The sequence below is a fragment of the Acartia tonsa genome, chromosome 13, assembly GCF_053477335.1.
Source record: "Acartia tonsa isolate MP-2025a chromosome 13, ASM5347733v1, whole genome shotgun sequence".
Classification (NCBI taxonomy): Eukaryota; Metazoa; Arthropoda; class Copepoda; order Calanoida; family Acartiidae; genus Acartia; species Acartia tonsa.
Window position 1 is genome coordinate 13,733,298 of NC_137272.1, and position 5,522 is coordinate 13,738,819.

The following is a 5,522-nucleotide window of genomic DNA, read 5'->3' on the forward strand; positions in this document are numbered from 1 at the left end:
TGTGTTTTTGCCAGTGTTGGATGTATTTATGACATGAGAATCGATTTTACTGTCATTTATACAGTAAAAATTCAGTTTGTCATAAATACATCCATTGCACTGGCGAAAACACATCCACTGTAAATTTGCTGGATGTGTAAATGGCAGTCCCCCTATTATAAGTATTAAACAACCAGAAATTAAGTTTTAATGTAAATGACGGACAGAATGATGGATATTGAGATTATGGAGTAGATTCACTACTAAAAAGACATTTTATAATATATGAATACATTTTAAATACCACCTTTTTTGATATTTATTGGTTTAATTTTGTGAAGAGTAAAATATTTTTTTCTTGTAACAAAATACTTTTTAAATAGTATTATAAAATATAGCTAATAATTAGTGCTTGTTATCTTACTGCCCATACTATTCAATCTGATCAAAACTATGCGGAATCCAACATCACGCTGGAAGCTAGATGAATATGGAAAATGCCTGATATGTCAGATCCTAGTTCCTTACTATGGATTGAAAATCACATTGCATCCTGATGATGCAAAACTAAAAGCAAAGTTCTGGAGCTACAAGGTTTGTAATCCTTATATATAAATAGCAGAGTATTTATGTGACTGTGTCTGTCTGTCTGTATGGCAAAGGATCTTGCCAACTTCTGGACTGTCATGGCTATCCTTTTAACTTTTTCTTTGAGAATTAAAATTAAAAGGGGAGGTCCATTCTCTCTCAAGTGCCCCAGAGTCCTCTAGGTTAGTGGCCATTGGTCTTTGTAAGTCTTGTTATACGATGGGTGGGTATCTTCAATGAAGTTCAGGATAGTTTTAGACCATTTTATTTTAAAATAAAAGTCGCCTTTTACTGACCCTCTCTTCCCCACTGAATACAGAGCAAATATTTATAAAGTGGATTTTGGTTGTATTGAGATCTTCATATGTTTCATGACAAGATGATGATTTTATTTGAAAAAGGATACATAGACAATGGTCTTTGAATTTGTCAGTCTAAAGGGTTATATTGCCAAACATTCATATGATGGAGAAGAAGAAAAAAACACTGTCTAACCCTACGGCCAAGTCAGAGTTTCACCTTTAATTTATAATTTTCTTAGATTGAAGAAATCACAGGAGAGAGTCTTTTTCAGCTTCACATTCAATTGTTTAAACTGCTAAATGATGGTGCTAGTGAGTGTCCAAATATTTTTAATAACTTGTACACAGACATCTTTAGTATAACTATATCACTTGTTAGTGTACTTTATGGCTTTGCTAGCTATAACATGTTCCAGTTGTATCAAAACAAAGAAGTCTCTTCCATCAAAGTCTTAAAGTTTGCTTGCTTCAATATTTTGCATTATTCTCTCGTGATAATAGTCAATTTGTACAGTGCTAGTTGTGCTATGCTAGTTAGTTTAGATTCAATGTACAATAATAATTATGAAATAGTCAATAGTCCTAATTGTAATACTGGAAAATTAACCAAACTAAGTAAAAATGATTTTGCTCTTGTATTATTGGCTTATTTTATAACCTTTATCAATAATGTGATCATCATTTCAATTGTTGTCTTCAAAGATGAGAATCATTCCTGCTGTTTTGTCATCACACATTTCTTGAGTTTTATCAAAAAACTTTTTAGTGAGTTAATGTACGATGCTAACATTTTTGTTAACCCATACAATATGATCTACAGAGGAAAAAGAAGAATGGCTACTACAGATGAGAAGTTATTGCACATTCGCAAAAATTGTGCATTAACCCTGTTATGCTTCTCAATAGTGATGTCAGTTTGTTGTGCTTCAGTAATTCTACAACAATTATCTGAGAAAGACTTAGCAATAAGAATTGGCAATGACATAGGCAAAGATTTTCAAGTACTTTTGAATTTTTAAGCACTTTAGAAAATGGGAAACTGGGATTATTTCTTGACTAACATCATGTTAATGCACCATATATTTTTATTATTTATTAGATTCTAAAGATATATGGGTTTTAGAACTAATAAACAAATTTATCAAAATTTACAAGCAACAATCCCTCAAATTCTTGCAATACAGTAACAGGATCTTATGTCTGTCTGTATCAAAGGATCTTGTTACTCTTTTACAGGGTAGCTTCTTATAGGTCTTGGGAAGGTTTATTACTATTTTTGGGGAGGGTACCACTCCCCTCCCAAGAGAATTTGCCCCTTAAAAAAATTACCCCCCCCCCCCTCCAAAAAAAAGTGGTCGACCCCATTCCACCCTATAAATGAAACCCTTTTTTTTACTTTTTCTTTTTAAATCTAAAATAAAAAATTGGGATAACGAATTCAACTCCTTCCTTTCTCATGTGGCCTCTAGGGGCTTAACCGCTAGAATATAATGATGTTACACATTTCTCTATTTTATATCTATTGTTGTAAGTTTCATGAAACATACAAAAATAAAAAAAGATTATTTTCATGTTTCATTGTTTCAAATACTTGTTAGGTACAATTATTTGGCAGTAATGTAAACTACCCATCTAGTTTCACTAAAACACATATTTACAAATCCGACTTGTTCTTTAAAATCTTTGGACATAGATGTGCTGTTAAAAAAAAGGAAAAGATTTAGAATATTTTTCTATTTCTGTTCCATTCTTCAGTTTTTGGGAATGACAGTTGGATTGATTGAATGGTGCTCCCTCACTGCTAGAAGGTTGATTTGATTTGATTTATTTTTCTTGGGTGTACATACATAAAAAACAATAATAAATGAATTAAATGAATATTAAATACAATTATTTTATAGTAAAACAACGTTTTTTACTTCAATTTTTTAAATACAATTATGTATATATAGTACAGTCAAATTTTATTGATATGGTTAATTTATAAAAAGAAATTCTTCCTAAAAGGCAAGAAGTATGCAGTATTGTGTATTCACACATTGTTTTCATACAGGTTTATCATTCATCATGCCTATATCATTGAGGATCAGAATCAAGTAGAAGAAGTGGAGAATTTAAACAATGATAATCCTGTTCTTGAGCAGCTCACTGTTGTATATTACCCACAATATCCCACAATGTAAACATTGGACACTATATTACCTTTTTACGGTTTTCAGCCATACTGAATAATTAAGTATAGCATCGTATTATATCCAGTTTTCTATGAATATAAATATGTACAATCATAATATTAATACCAGCTTTTTTAGCCCGTACCTTTGGCAACTCAGGGCAAAAAAACTTGATTTTATCTTATAATTGTACATTTTTGTACCTGCGAAAAGCTGTTTTTAATACAATACGATAAATAACTAATACCAGGCTGACAACACTAATGCTGCGACCAATGTCAGCCTAACATTTGAAATAGCCAAGACTGTCGAAGATGTCTAATTTCTTCATAAAACTCTTTAAAAGCAAAGCTTTTCTATAATTAAAAATTTTTTTTGTCTTTAAACATAATCCTGTTTTAAAGCAGTTTTACTTACAATTTTGTTACGACTTTTATAATTTATATTCTGATTATTCAGTTCTGACACTCTACAAGTGTAAATGTTCGTTTGTCCTACCGTTTTAGAGCTTCGCTTTTATTGACGTTGTCAGCCTTGTCTAATATTACATAAATATGTTATTCATAAATTTTAATCTATACGTTTTGTTAAATATACAACATAATAAACTAATGTTTTATTTATTTCGCAGCTACTCTATAAGTGTACAAATAAATAGCGGCTACGACCCTGGAGGCCTCTAAGGGTAATGAATTATCATTTTTATCTTAGTTTAGAGTAGAAATAGCCCTCCCCCCCCCACATAATTTTTTCTTAGTGGCTCTTGAGGTGGTGTTGGTTTGAATTCGACCATTTTAAATATAAAAAAAAATATTTTTTTTTGGGGGGGGGGGGGGGGGAGGAGGAGCCTCAAGAATAATTTCCTCAGCCCCCTTACAAAAAAGCTCAAAACTTGTTTCTAGGGGCGTAACCGCTTGTACGTATTAACATAAAAAGCAGAATTTATTAAAATTTTCTCTAGATTTAGCTCATTAAACCTTTCTACACAGTTCAGAGATCAACTTCTATTTAAGAATAAACAAGGAATTAAATGTTCATTAGTATCTCAAAAATAATATTTAAAAACAATTTCATATGTCAACCATAACAGGGAGGGAGGAGACATTGGGATGTTTATTTCACTAGTCCTCAAAGTTTTCTCAATTCGTTGGCCTATCAACTTTAGAGACTTTTATTAATTTATAATTAGTTGGTTCATTAAGTTGAGTATCCAAACATTAATTGTAATCTATTTAAGGGATAATTCTATATGTTATTTTTTAGGATGTACATCAGTTTATCGGCTATTGTCTTATCCCTTTAGATCCCTGTAATCATATACAAAAGTTTTTTTAAAATCATCATTGGGAATGCACAATAATTTATCGGCTATTGTCTTATCCCTTTAAATCCACGAACACAGCTTACTATACAGAATCCTCACTTCCTATTAAATAGTCAAAAATATTCTAAAATTTTTGTTTAAATGAGCAAAAAGATAAATATCGAGTGTGCCTTCATAACCGCAAAGAGTTTCATATTAGTAAAAAGCAGAGATCTAAAGGGATAAGACAATGCCCGATAAATTGAAGAACATCCCCAATATTAATACACAAAATTACCCCATCTGTAGATTACAATTTGTGATTGAATCGTTTTAACACTCAATTTAATAAACCAACCAATCAAAATAAATTCAAACTCCCAAAACGAGACAACGAATACGAAAACATTATTATAAAACTTTGAGGACTAGTGTGATAAACAGCCAATTGTCCTATCTCTCTCTGGTTTGTTTTGCTGCGATTCAGATGATTTGATACTTAGCCACATATGCTGAAATGATAGAACACTAAATATTAATATATTCCGAGGGATGGTTAATGGTATATACAAAAGCAACAACATGTTTCTTTTTTTATATAAAAACTATAACCAAAGGCCTTAAAAATGAGGTACTAAAATAACTAAAATAATTATGTCTAATATAATTCCTTTAATAAAAACTAGCGGCTATGCCCCTAGAAGCCTCTAGGGGAACTTAATGTTGGAGGGGGAAAAGTCGACATCATCCCATTTTAAATTTGAGTTTTAAAAGAGTAAAAAAAATATTTTTTTGTGGGGAGGGGGTGAAGACACCCTCCCCAAAAATAGTTTAAAATCTTCCCATGACCTATAAGAAGCTTTACTGTAAAGGAGAACAATATCAGTTCAGCGGTTAGCGAGATCCTTCGGGACAGACAAAAAAAACGCTTACTACTTTATATAATAGGATATGTCGGTTTTACCGCAAGATCTCGCTTCCCTCTGGACAAAATTGACTCTTCTTTTAGGTAAAACTTCTTATAAGTCTTAGGAAGGTTTTTACATATTTTATGATAGTGCTGAAAAAAAACCGCCCATTGAAAAAATTACATAACAAATGTATTTTTTTTCTGTATGTCTTATTTTTAAAATAGCACACTAATATAAGCAATTATTTCTGTTTAAACTTAAAATC

General features: G+C 31.2%; 1 long non-coding RNA gene across 1 annotated transcript; it reads left to right on the forward strand.

Moving 5' to 3' along the window:
* Positions 1 to 388: 388 nt before the first annotated feature.
* LOC145334939 (uncharacterized) lies at positions 389 to 1,697 on the forward strand. Its single transcript, XR_013885059.1, has 2 exons — positions 389 to 573; positions 1,109 to 1,697. It is a non-coding gene; the product is annotated as an uncharacterized LOC145334939 (long non-coding RNA).
* The last annotated feature ends 3,825 nt before the right edge of the window (positions 1,698 to 5,522 follow it).